The 14,479-nt window shown below is 41.7% G+C and overlaps 1 protein-coding gene across 1 annotated transcript in view; it reads left to right on the top strand.

The window, feature by feature from the left end:
• The first annotated feature begins 366 nt into the window (after window positions 1–366).
• thsd7ba (thrombospondin, type I, domain containing 7Ba) overlaps window positions 367–14,479 on the top strand; it is a 168,248-nt gene continuing 154,135 nt past the window's right edge. The window contains exon 1 of the mRNA XM_019882540.1: window positions 367–502. The gene's annotated coding sequence lies outside the window, so the exon portion shown is untranslated. The remainder of the gene's footprint in view (window positions 503–14,479) is intronic.

The following is a 14,479-nucleotide window of genomic DNA, read 5'->3' as shown; positions in this document are numbered from 1 at the left end:
AAGAGAATAGCGGTGAGTGGGGAAAAAAGGAGGAGCAGTAAAGATCTTTGAAGGCTGCGTCGAGTACTTGCATGTCATGCGTTTATGCATACATGATGTTAAAGGGGGCGACGGGGTGTGTTCACTTGGACAACCGCAAGAATGGCTGATTAGGAAATGATTCCTCTCAGCCAATGGTTTTGAGAGAGAGGCAGATGCCATTTGGCTGATAGAAGCACCTCCCAGAGCCAGTACATCCTTTTCAGTGTAACGCAGCGCTGTTTGAGAGCACTGCTGCCACTGCTCTCTCCTCTCTCTCTCTTTTTTTTCTGTCTTCTTGCCTACCGACACTTTCTTTCTCTTTTTTTCATCAGCTCCTCCTGCTCCCTGCCCCCCCCCCTCACTTTCTCTCTCTCTCCTTGCCTCCTCTCCATCCTCCTCTCCTCGGATGCTGTCCCACTTGCAGTGATATGATCTGTTACAAACAGCAGCGGAGGCAGCAGAAGCATCACCAAGATCCCAGGTAAGACCTCTTGTGATTTATTCACTTTGCATTGAGGTGCCGCAACACTAGAAAGCTCATTGCTCACTGGCCGGCGTGCACAAATTGATTTCTCTGTGTTGCTCTGCGCTGTTTTGCTGTGATGAATTTGATGTTAAGCTCGGAGGGACAGTGCGAGGTAAGTTGTTTCGTACCTTTAGTGAAGCGTCCAAGTGTGGCTTATGAAGTGTGGCAATGACAACCGCAGAGATCTTGTTTGAACTGTGTGAGAGGGAAGATGAGAAGTGCCTACGGCTCGTAGGAAGAAAGGGGATGGAAACATGCTGTAAATCAGCACCATCAAAGCTGCTGCACTGAAGGGAGTTCAGACTTGCGAGAGCATGAGCTCAGGTTGTCGGTGCGCAAGATCAGCAGGTGTTGAGTGGACTCTTGCAATCTCAAAGCGGATCTTACGATTCACTTTGGCACCCAAAAAAAAAAAAAAAAAAGATATGAAGTTATGGATGAAGCCTACTTTAATTAGACGTGACTTCATATTCACTTATCCAGCGATCAAACCGTGCACAATCTGCCTGCCGCAACGAGATTTGATTCTCCTCTTTGTGCATTTCTCTCCTCTGGATTGTAAATTGCGCGAGGGAGAACTGGAGGAAATAAAGAGGCAAAAAGAATCACAGAGAGGAGACATGCGTGCAGTCAAAATGACACCGAGTGTAAATCGGTGTGCACGGAACATTAACTCTTCCGGTTTGAGAAACAGGATGATTAGATGATTAGAAGTCCACTGTTGTGTGACACAGGAAAAGGTTAGGCCGTCACAAAGGTGACATTGCGACTCCGTGATATTTATCGCATTTACCAAAACAGCCACATAAGATTTTGAATCTTTTCAATTTGCATTAAATTGGTGCTAATGCGTTTTTCTTCTCTTCAGCTTTTTATTAAAACCAATTTAAACTTAATCAGGTTTAAATTAAAAAAACGGGGCAACTGAAATTGTCCGCTAAATTCATGGTGTCACTTGACTAATGTGCTCTTGGTGGTCTAGTCGGCCGGCTGTAATGCCTCCAATTTATCTGCAGGGGCTCAGGAAGATGGATTTTGCAATAATGATTAATGTGAACATTGTTGGTTTGATTAAAGGTGGTCTTTTCTGATAAGTAATCGGTGATCTAAGCTCTTCTAATGTTCCGCCGTCCACCGTAAAATAATCTACACTGATGCATGAAAATGAAAGCTGAAAATGGCTGAGAGCAAAGTTACATTAAGTCTCATAAGTAATACAGCGGTGCTCTTATATTTCATTCATGGCGGAGTTTATGGTGCTCTCTTGGACTGCGGGGAGAAATGAGAGAAATAGCTTTGTGATGTGAAAAGACATCGCTTGTTGAGGTGAGACAACGCGCAGACAATGGAATCATCTGGGACTGGAGCGTCTTCTTTACGTAACTTCCACTGGACACATTTTTACCACACTTAACACAATGTTGCGGCTTGGATCATGATCCAACACCCACTGCACAGAAAGTGTTGGTGTTTTTTTTTTTTTTTGATGTATTGTACCAAGATACATTGGCCTCTTATTTGTTAGTCGATAGTACTTTGTCTCGTGTGCAGAAAACAAGTCTTGGTACTCGAAATCTCAAGTGGTATTCCCTTCAGTTTGGGGGCAAGGGGGGGAATAAAATATTACTGATATTGTACCATCTTCGCCTCGAGATATACTCACTTATTAAGTAGGATACATTGTGGTCGTCTCCAAGCCAGCATTTCTTGTTGCATCCCACACGTTGCGTTCTTCAACAGCACTCGGTTTCTTCAGATGAAAATGCGACATACTCGAAAGCGTCTCATTGCAATAAATAAAACAATTGTCTCTTTGAGGAAAAGGGAGTCGTCTCTCAGCCACTCGCCCGATGGAGTCTTTGTCATTAACCCAGCACTCAGCAAGGGACCCAGAAAAGTATCCGAGTTTTGCGGAAATTAGAGCTGGAGAGATGGGAAAAGCTGGTGCCTTTTCAGTCCACTGAGGGTTCTCTTGCTGACAGCTCCACTCTGTCTTTTTTTTTTTTTTTTTTTTTTTTGCTGGCTGGTTGTGAGCTGCCCCAGGTGTGACAGGCAGCCGGGGTAATGGGGGACGTTTGACAGATGCATATTTCCAACCTTGATGCTTCATATAAAGAAGATAGACGGCATGAATTCAGGCTCAGCGTGGGACAAACTGTGGGGTTGTGAATCACCCGAATGAGTAGCCCGCCTCGCTGTTCAATTGATCTGACGGGAATCTCACAACCCTTCCACGTAACTAATTGCATCCCAGCCTGATTATTGATTGAAATACTGTGGCTGTGGTTTTGTATCAAATTACCGCAGGCTATGTGTTACTTTTACAGTCGGCGACTGATGGGAACGACGGATCTTTTCACTGTACCGAATCGCCACAATCAGTTAATTAAAAAGAGTCATTCAAAAGATTCGTTCACCGACTCGTTCAGTCCTCTTCTATCATTCCGTTCATGAATGAGCCCCGGGGTTCACCTTCACTCTGTAACATATTCATTTGATGGTGCGTTCGCAGGCAATCGTACACGGGCAGCTTGACGCAGCGTGGACAAATCTGTTCATGAGGTGCTCACGTTCACTCAGAGGTTTCGTTCATTTCAACGGATTGCTCGCAAATGATACGAAAAAAAAATCAGGAGCATGTGCCTGTGTCTCTGTACACATGGCAAATCATTTGTTATATTCATGTGATATGGTAATAAAAAGGTTTGTCCAAAATCTGGCAAAAACAAACAAACAAACAAACAAATCTTTGCTGAATCTGTGATACAGAAAACGACCCGATAACTTCCAAGAGAAAAAAAATATTTGAAATACGGCATTATCATTGTAGCTGATTCTCACACATTGTATAATACTGGCTGTTTGGCAAAAGGCTTACAACTGAATGAAACCTTAAAACTGCCCCCCCCCCCCCCAAAAAAAAAAAAACAAACTCAGAATTGTTTGCATCCTGTCTTTCTGAAGTGGGGTTTTCATTGTCTCCCATTACCCCCAAGATGGTGCTCGTTGAAGAGAAGCAAGCACAGTACTTCCACTAATCACAACAATTACATTCGGTGTAATGGTGCATTGTAATTTTGACGATTTGTTTCTTAGGCGGCCTATCTAAATGTTGCTTTTAATGATGGTGCAAAAAATGTGGAGGAGTGCTGCGTGACGGCAAAAGGTAATAGAACATTGGTGAATTAGTGACTTATCAATACATTCTCCACTTGTTGGCCTGAGCCTTTCACACAGTCCCCCATTCCAGAGTGGACTAATACCAAGACAGACTCAGAATGAACCAATTACTTTCCACATGGTAGGGTGAGCAAAGTGAGTGTCGGGTCGTTTTCGTAGCCCCCCCATTAGGCCTCAGACATGTTTTCTGACACTAGCCAGCAAATTGCTGAGTCGACATCATCCCCCCCAATTCGGCCTGGAACCTTTCAGACAGAACAATGGCACCGGAAAAATTTGAGACAAAGCCAGCTTTGGTCGGAAATGAAAAAGGGACTTTTGACAGTAATTACTTTTGTTATTCTATGGTTGTGATTTGTTTCTGTTACTCTTCGATTCAATGTCAATCAAGAGACTCATTGATCTGAGCATATTATGATTGCACCAATTTAGGAGATTTTGGATTTACAAGCTGTCGCTTGACCCTGTTATTTTTGCTCTGTGTCTGAGCTTCAGATATGCTGCATGCTCGAGTGAAGTGAATACACAACGGAGCAATTGAACGGGACAAACAGTCAAACACACAAATGGAAAATGACCTGTCCTCCACCGGCCCGTCTCAGCTTGCGAGCACCGACCGACTCGACAGTCATCTGTCGTTCTGGCAGCACAAAGCCTGCTGCCGCCATCCAACCTGGTCCCGGCCAGCATCACCGTAAGGCTCGATATTTCGGCCGTCTGGGCCCGAACGGCCCAGTAAAACACTTTGTGCTCGGTATTCAGGCCATCCCCTTAAAAGGCCATCCAGAGTGCCTCGTGGGTCATTGTCTCTTGCCTGGGTCCTCCACACTCGTGCAAACCACGAGCCCTAACAGCATTGTAATGACCGGAGATCTGTTGAGGACCAGACCTGGGTACCCCGGGTCTAGGATGTACCTCGCCTTCTACCAATACCAACAATGTGATCGGCGTCAGTTCCCCAGAAATTAAACGTTTGTCTAATGTGAGTTCATTCTCACTGAATTTGTACCAGTGTGTGAAACTTTATGTGCGGATTAATCTTTTATAAAGCTATCCGGCCACATTAATGGGAGCCAAGGCAACGAGATTATATTGCATTTCATTCAGTGGAGCACAGTGGGTCTTTGAAAACACAGTGCATATGGCAGAGAATCTGTTCAAAGAACTCCCTCGTGCAACAGATGTTTCCTTTGCCGTCTCCTATTAAGATTGGAAACCACTGCCCCGTTTCGCCTCACATTTTGTTTTATTTTATTTTTTTCCTTCATGGAAGATGTCATCAACATTTAATGGTTACGGTCTCTACTCTTCTACGGGGGCTCCAGCCTAACTTTTTTTAAGGAGTGCAGTTTTCCCAAAGTTTAAATGTTAGCGGTGCAAGTAGAAAATATAGAGGTGACCACTGTGAATTCACTTAAATATTCACATTTGCTCTCTTTTTCGCTATTGCTGGTAAATGCTTCCACAATACATGCAGGAACTGTGTGTGAGCTGTGAAACAAGTAGTAATACTGTATTAATATCGAATTCCATGTTTCCCCACTTGTGCTTATCAATGGCAGAATGAATCCGTCTCCCCGAGAAAACCTCAGCCAGGTGAATTTGCATGGCTACAAATCCAGAAATCAAAATTTCCTGCCTTTTGTTCCATCATGACTGTGTCAGGTACCCTGCTTTTAATGGGGAGAAAGCAAATGCTCATCACTCTCTTGGCCGTTGTATACATGTGTTATGTGAAACCTGTAGATTTGCATGATAACCCCTCACAGGTTAGCCAATCACAGTGGTCATTTGGCCCCGCCTCTTGCAAACTCATTGCCCCCCCTTCTTCTTCTTTGGTGCTCGTCGCCTTTGTCAGTTTGCAAACCTGTTCAATTGTACATTATCATGAACCACTTAAGTTTGGAGCACAAGTTTGCCAACAACAAAAAGTAACAAAAAAAAAAAAAAGATGGAATACTCTGGTCACACATGCGCAGGTAGATGTTTTCATCTCGCAGTCTCTAATTTTAGAATCAAAATGCACCTATTGAGGGGCAGTCTGGAGCCCTATTAAAATGCTTTATATTTGGGTGTGTTATACTAAGAGTTTATAGAAAAAAAGAATCATTTGAATTTAGTATTGATTTTAAAAAAAAGTGATCAAGAAGTTACTGCGCAGCGCTGACAATAAGTCATGCTTACTGTCCTTTTTGTATGAAAAGTCAGGACTACAACCAAATATATGTGAGAAGATGCCTGAGGAATGGAGGGAAGGTGTGCTGGTGCCTAGTTACGAGAACAAGGGCAATGTACAGAGTCACAGGATTTATCGAGTAATCCACTTGATGAGCCACACAAAGTGTCGTGGAAACTCGACTCAGGACAGAAGCGAGTATTTTTGAACAACAGTGTGGCTCTATGCCTTGGAAGTGTACTACAGATGGATTATTTCGTTTTAAGGATGTTGATGGAGAAGTACGGGTCAGAAGGAGCTGCATTGTGTCTGTCGATCTGGAGAAAACCTAGTGACCGGGAACCCAGACAAGATATGTGATACTACATGAGGAAGAGGAGTGGCGGAGATGTACAGTATGTTTGAATGGTACCAGAGATGAGGGTAGCAGAACAGTGTCGAGGTGTGTTGTAGGTGCGACAGAGGAATTGAAGGTGGAGGTGGGAATGCATCGAAGCCCCCTCCTCTTTGCAATAGTGATGGATAGGCTGACATATGAGGTTAGACTGGAATCACCAAGGAACATGTTTGCAGATGGCGTTGTCATCTGCAGTGGAAAGCAGGGAGCAAGTGGCGAATCATTTCAAAAGGTGGAGGCGTGCGCTGGAACAGGAGAGGAATGTAGATTCGCAGAAGAAAGAACGTATGCGCAGGAATTAGAGATGTCGAGATGGAAGAGTGAGGCTACAAGGATAGGATATAGTGAGGGTGGAGGACTTCAAATACAGTCGAGAGCAACAGTGAGTTCGGTAAGCAGGTGAAGAAAGAGATCCAAGCAGGTTGGAAAAGGTGAAGGTCAGGGCCGTTAAGTGATCGAAGAATCCCCGATGAAAGGGAATGTTGAAAGGAAAGTGGTGAGGCTGGCCGTAACGTACGAACTGGAGACAGTAGCTCTGAAGAAACGACAGGAAGCAGAGCTAGAGGTGGCGGAAATTAAAATGTTCTTTGGAAGTCGCCAGGATGGATAGGATGGGAAATGAGATCATCAGAGGGACAGCCAAGGTTTGATGTTTTGGGGAAAAAGTTAAGAGATAGAAGGGTCATGAGTATGGTGCTGCCCGAATAGACAGCAAAAGGGAAACCGAAGAGAAGGTTGATGGATGTAATGAGGGAAAACACGAGGGCAGTTGGTGTCAGATCGGAGGATGCAAACGAAAGAAATTGACATTTTAATGAAAAGCGATTACCGGTACTTTGTGTGGCTAACGTGACAAGAAAAAGAAGATAATACGTAGACCTATACCTATACCTTTTAATTAAATGAATATCAAACCATTGAACATTTCCAAATCCCAACGTATGTCATTGTTTTCATCTTTCCGTCAGCAGTAGGCCCCCCCATGAGCAAATGTCATTATACAAAAGAGCATTATGCCCTTGAATAGTTTCATATCACCCGTGCAATCATTCAAGAAAGATAGAGAATTATGCTAATCATTTTCACCCAATTTCACTTTAATAATGCTTCCTAATAGCGTAAACATTCCTTGAAAAGCTGTATTAATCAAATTACGTATGCATATTCTTTTGACTACTGCTTGGCTGATGACCTTGTTTATTTGCTGCACCGACACTGCAAAGATTTGCAGTGTCCGCTTAAATTATGATAAGTTTATAGACTACAAACAACCCCTCTAAAGTAAACTGAAAAATGATTACCTTGGGGCTAAGAAAAAATAAATCATCTCTCTGCAAAAAAAGGTATTTAATATTGTATTCCCCTCTGGGCTCTCTGTGCTGATATCAACTTGCTTGCAGCGTGCAGAGAGCAAGAGGAGGCAACGTGAACGTGTGTATGTGTGAGAGTGTGTGTGTGTGGTGGTGCAGGTTACATTTCTCTCATAAGGTGCTGCCTATATGAGCTTTTAATTCATATTCATATTTGGGAGACCCAGCCCGACATAAGCAAAGAGCTCCACTGAAGCATAGCATTATTTCACCTGTGATAACTTTCAGAGTTATTCCAGTAAAATACTTTATGATGTTTTAATTGGGAGTTTCGAATGTACATAATCTTATTATTAAGTGGGGCATGTCACTTGGATCTAAATTCAACCACTCATAGTTATTTTGTGTGGTAAAACAAGGAATGGGGAGCACTCTGTTATGTATTTATGTATGTCTGAATGTTAAAAAAAAATATTTTGGGCAAAATGAGTAATTTTGTGACATGTTTGTTGTTGACAAATAAAATGCTCTGATAAAAGAAAACATACTTCTCTCCTGTGATGGCTTCCTAAAATGTTTTTTTTTTTTTTTTTTTTTTTAGGGGCAATGTCAGCATGGATTTGTTGTGGCATCCTCTTCATCGCAAGCATGACCAGAATACTAAACCTCAATGTGGTTTAAAACTAATGTTTTAGGAGTGTGATTCACTCTGACCAGCTGCCATTAAACACCAAATAGTTACAAATACTGCTTCTACATTTGACCATTTTACATTCAGAGAGTTGTCACAGACCATTTGAACAAAGTTTTCAAATATGTACTATTATATATGTATAAAACACCGATTAACGCTCAATGTATGTTTAACATGGAAAAACTGTGTGAAATGGGGGAGAAAGACCTCAGCAAAACTCCAAAATATTTGAAAAAAAAAATCTGCCAATATTTGCCGGTGCCAAAGTGGCAATACTGTACGCAGGGGTCAACTGTAGTTTTAAGTTGTAATTTCACCAATCATGAATAGATGGCAGGCATGTGCCAGTGTACTGGGTCGTATAGTACCATATACTACAATGTGTGGGGGCCTAATATACTCTTGTGGATTCGGAATTATATGTAGGATAAACAGAGTACCTCGATATAACAATATTCAGTGAGTTGATTTTTGTCAAAAATGCACAAAAATGAGTTCTTGCATTTAATGTTCATTTCTTATTCAGCAGTTTTGTGCTGTCCTCGGATAGTAATTTTTCTTTTAACTATGATTAGATTTGCACTTGAAAATGACAGTGTGTGAATATTTACATGTTTGCTTTCAACCCTTTGTTTTTGGGCGAGAATAGCGGATCTTTTATACCAGCATTGAAAAATGGTTCATGAAGTTTGAAATATTTCGAGCGCATATTTCGTGTTTGGTCGTCTGTGGCCCCCGAGTAGCACTGATGAAAAAATATGCCCCCTCCATCATTTAAGTTGCCCGTCTCTGAAACAGGCAATCATTGGAAAAGATTTGAAAAGAACTATAATGCATCAATTTTCTGAACAATAACTCTCCCGTTTTATCACGTCAGATAAATACTGTACTCGTAATCTGTTTTGAAGATTATTAGATGCCTTTTAGAAGTTACTTGTTAAAAGCTGCAGTAGATTGCTCCATTCACAGTGGAAGATGTGTGGGTGGGTATATTTTCCACGGAGAAAATATTCAGACAGAAACTGGGAACTGCTATCTGGTGTAAATATAGTTTATGCATAAACTAAATCAATGACTTTGACATGAATCATCTTTATCCCAAGAAACATGCGTCAGGTTGAATTAATTTTAAAACGTGTAAATGCTGATTTGTGTGGACTGCATTTAATCCAAGATTTTTCATTTTGCACACATGATTGTGAAGTGGTTATTGGTATTACAAAGGAGATATGTTCATTTCGTTGTTACGGCCAAATAAGTCACCTGAGAGTTTTAAGTTCAAGGTGAAGGTCAGGTCACTCCGAGTCACCCTTTTGTGGCGCTTACAAGAGCAAGGTCCGTTATTTGCATGTCGTGTGCTTTAATTATTTGTATGTCAGCAAAGGTTCCAGTGAGAAAGCATATGCACATATTCAGGGTCTACTATATGGACTATAATGATGAAGATGCACTTCTTAATTAGTCATTCAGTGAGTGTTTAGAAGCGACCCCTTAGTCCCACCTGAATATTTTGTCTTCATGTTGGCGAGATACTTTGGACAACTGTATGCTTCAAACTTTGTAGGAACAGTTTGGGAAGAGGCTTTTGTCAGTTTGGGAAGAGGCCAGCCGGCCTATGCCCTTGTGTACAAATCACGATCGATCAAGTTTTTTGGGACAGGGTGTGAAAGAACGTCAGCGATTGTGAGCTGTTATGTAATGGCCGGGTGTCTTAATACTGATGTACGGTCATCATAAAAAATCTACACACCCGTTTCAGTGCCAGGTTTTCGTCATGTGAAAAATTTGAGACCAAGATAAATAATTTCTAAATCTTTTTCACTATGAATGAGCCTATAACCTGTAAATAAAGACTACACAACAGAAAGGATGTGATGGCCCTCTGATCGATCGATAGATAGTATATCTTGCTGAATGTACAAAATGTTATTTTCTTCTCAAAGTTTAATATTCAGACAATCCTCCATCCATTCATCCATTTTCTAATCTGCCTGTCCTCACGATGGTCGCGGGGCGTGCTAGAGCCTACCCCAGCTGTCTTCACGCAGTAGGCGGGGTACACCCTGAACTGGCTGCCAGCCAATCACAGGGCACACATAGACAAACAACCATCTGCACTCATACTCACACCTAGGGACAATTTAGAGTGTTCCATCAACCTGTCATGCATGCCGGAGAAAACCTACGCAGGCATGGGGAGAACATTCAAACTCCACACTGGAAGGCCAGAGCCAGAATCAAACCCTGCACCACTGCACTGTGAGGCAGACGAGCTAACCAGTCGCCCACCGTGCCGACCTCAGACAAACCTGAACCATGAATAACTGCTTTTTATCATTTTTGTTTCTGTAGCTCTATTCTTCGACATTTTTGAAAAAAGGCAGTCATCGGAGTCATTATTCGGACAAAAGAATCGTGCTGCTCGGCTTTTGGAACACAAGCACGTTTATCAGTCTTTTGAATTTGTTGACCTCCAGCACCCAAAGCAGTTTTCAATTACAATAACCGCCCTGCCCCTCTCAGAATACCAAAGTATGGCTGCAGCTTGCCTTATCTCAGGGGGTCCTTGTCAAGTAGCTCCCTTATTTGTCTTTCGCTGCTTCCAGCTGGCCACATGGTTATTCTTTGGGTGTAAGATGCAAGGCACTTGAAGAGGCAGTCGCAAATCCCTGGCACAGGGCTGTCAGCCTGCTGGCCTTTTGCTTAGATCTCCTTCTTCCATCACCCCTATTAACTCTGGATCACTGGCTGTATTCACTAAATCTTTCCTCCAGTAATAGAATTAGTGTTATGCTTTTTTCCGCCCCCCCCCCCTTGATAGTGGCTCTTTTTTAAAGTTGTCCATCCAGATCTCCTTTTTCTGTTGACATTTTCTTTTTTTGTTTTTTCTCCAGCTGCCTTTTAGATGTCACTGGTAATTACACCTAATGAGAAAAGAAAGGAGTAGTTCACCTGAAGAGAACGCATGACCTCTGATGAAAATATACAGCTCCGGCTTTTGATGTCATGGAAATGTGCAGCTGCAGTGAGTCGCTCAGGTTTAATGTGCCACTTTGATATCCAGCAACCGCCTTTTTGTGTTCCATAGGTTTCGAAACCGAGGATATTTGACATGATTGCATGCCAGAAATAACAACTCGCGAGCATTATTTAAAAGTGCAGTCTGATTCGGTAAAGTCATGAGCGTGTCATCCCAGCGGAGTCGCTTTTCACAGAAAAAGTTATTTTAAGTGAATCACTTTTCAATGCCACTATTGCTCCTTGACGGACCTGCCGTGATAAGACACTACAAATGGGATTTTACATTTTAAAGCTCTTTTTCATGACTGACCATTTGGCACTAAGTTACAATCTTGCTCCTGCAAATTCATGTAGGTATTTTAATGAATATTTAAAGCCCATGTATTAATGCAGCATTCATAAATGGATCAAGGCTGTAAAAAAAAAAAAAAAAAAAAAGATATTCTCACTCTGATCATTTATCACAGTGGCTCGGCATTCATATGCCAGATGCTGCAAGTAACATGATGTTCTCCTTAATTTGTTGCTCTTCTGACAGATTCACAATTTAGAACACAAGAAATGTCAAAGTACCGCAAGGTTGTTTCTCTTCTTTCTTCCCTTATGAAACTTTTTTTTCTTGTTGTCAGGCAAATGTCAGTTCTTCCCCAAATTAGAGCACTCAACAAACTGATTTGGTAGAAAACCTTGATTTTCTTGTTTTCCCGACAACACTATATTTAAAAAAGTACCACCCCCCCATATGTAAGTGCATGACAACATTTCTCTGCTTTGTTCACACCATGCTTTGCTAATTATTCAGTTAAACCTAATTGCCATCCACATTTCTGGAGCGACCGTGTATGTAAACAGACAAACACCCACGCACACAGTTAAATGCTTTTCAACAACCCTCACGTTTAATGACATCGGGAAGAATGTTTTATGTAGCATAAGTACTTTGGTATAGCGATACTCACTGTGGTGACAGTAATAACCAACTGCCAACTTTATGATTAGTGTTGTTGCCGTTTCTGGGTGTTCTCCGTGGGTATCGACACAGCTGCTGCATGTCCATGAAAACAGGGGACAATTAAAGGGACTTATTTGAGTAACGTTCGCCAAACATGAGGGATATTGTCCTGATTAATGTTCAAGGCTCAAAATATATATTTTTTTCTTTGTGCAGTTTTGTGCAACAAGCAACTTCATAATTTTGTGGAGCATTTTTTTTTTTTTTAGCAGGTTAACAATCCCAGGGACCTGAGCAAGGGTATTATTAAATGATAAAAAACATGACAATATAACACCCATTTTTATATATATAAATATATATATATATATATAGAGAGAGAGAGAGAGAGAGAGAGAGAGAGAGAGAGAGAGAGAGAGAGAGAGAGAGAGAGAGAGATTTGCACAGTATATCAACATCAGAGAGAATCAATATTTTTTTGTTTCTTATTTTCACATTGCCTCTCACAGCAAACTGTATTTCATTTCTCCGAACTGGTTTAAAAAAGATCAAATCTACTTGGAAGTAATTTTGTGAATATTTATTCTGCAAACCTGAAAATAAAAATTCAGGACTCCATTGCAAAAACAAATAATTATAATTTTTGATATCATAAATAGGGCGGCCCAATGGTCTGGTGGTTAGCGCGTCGACCTCACAGTGCAGAGGTACCGGGTTCGATCCCAGCTCCGGCCATCCTGTGGGAGTTTGCATGTTCTCCCCTGCGTGGGCTTTCTCCGGGTACTCCGGTTTCGTCCCACATTCCAAAAACATGGAATGAACAGGCTGATTGGACACTCTAAATTGTCCCTAGGTGTGAATGTGACCGCGGATGGTTGTTCGTCTCTGTGTGCCCTGCAATTGGCTGGCAACCGGTTCAGGGTGTCCCCGGCCTACTACCCGAAAACAACTTGGATAGCCTCCAGCACCCTGCGCGAGCCTTGTGAGGATGGATGGATGGATATTATAAATATTTTATACTATATTACTATACTTGTATCCTTATAGGCCACTGCTCTTGGCTGACGAACATCATCAATTACTTTCCGCTTCCGAGTATGATTTGCTCCCCAGATTCCAAACCCATATTAATTTGCCTACTGTTTTGCTGCGGACAGTTGGATGTTCGCTGTTTTAACGCAGTTCCAGCCAGACTTCTGTGAAAAGTGTACTCGATCACCCAAGCGCAATTAGCATGGCTTTGCCATCTTTCCTCATCATTCCAGAAGTGTATCTAATTCGCTACCATGGAGGCAATAAATTACTCACTTGGGATCAGCTCCAGCAATGTGTTTAGTTGAACTAGTAGCCAGTTCTCATTGGGTGAGGAAATGAAATCATACAAAAGATATATATGATGCCTGATATAATTATTAATGTATGCAAAATTCTATAAAATGATAATGCAAAAGATGTTTCAGCTGCATATTGGAAGCATTCTCTCTTTTCGACGAAATTAAACCTTCGCAAGTATTGCAGGTAGCCCCAGTCTGATGAAAAATAACTCAACTTTAGAGTGCTTCTGCTTCTATGGTGGAAAAGTTTAGAAGCAAAATATACTTTGTGTGTGTGATATCAAAAAAAGAATTAAGAAGCAAAATTGTCAGGCAAGTAAACAAATGATTCTTGACTCGCATTACTGTGAACCAGCTCTCGAAAAAAAAAAACCCCTCATTATGACTAAATATAATCACGACACTGATTGTAATGGAACACACTGCGGCAGTGTTCAGCTCGCCTGTGTCTGGGGAGCAACACTAAGTATTTTCCGGAACCGTGAGGTGGAGTCTTTTGACAGTGAAAGCCACTAAGCTGTCGGCAAACCGAGATTGTATTGCACAGTTATACCGCAAACTCCCTTTATGTCTTTATTGGAACAACAGTGTTTACATTTAATGAGATAAACACATTCCTGGCCGAGCTCTCTGACTCCTTTATTATCTCGGAATGAGCAGGTGTAAGCATCATGCAGGCTGATTTGTTGTTGCACTTGTGCCAAATGGTTGCAGGAGTGTGCGTTGTAGCAGACTTTGATCTGTGAATGTAAACGGGTAGCGTCCAGTGAAAAAAAGTACTTGGTTTTCGGTTGCATATGATTAAAATGTATAAACACTAAAACTTGCTTAAAAATACATTGGTTGACCACATTTTAATCATGTGCAA

Source organism: Hippocampus comes, unplaced genomic scaffold, assembly GCF_001891065.2.
Source record: "Hippocampus comes isolate QL1 unplaced genomic scaffold, H_comes_QL1_v1.1 scaffold111, whole genome shotgun sequence".
Lineage (NCBI taxonomy): Eukaryota > Metazoa > Chordata > Actinopteri > Syngnathiformes > Syngnathidae > Hippocampus > Hippocampus comes.
This window is presented reverse-complemented; position numbering and strand designations above follow the sequence as displayed.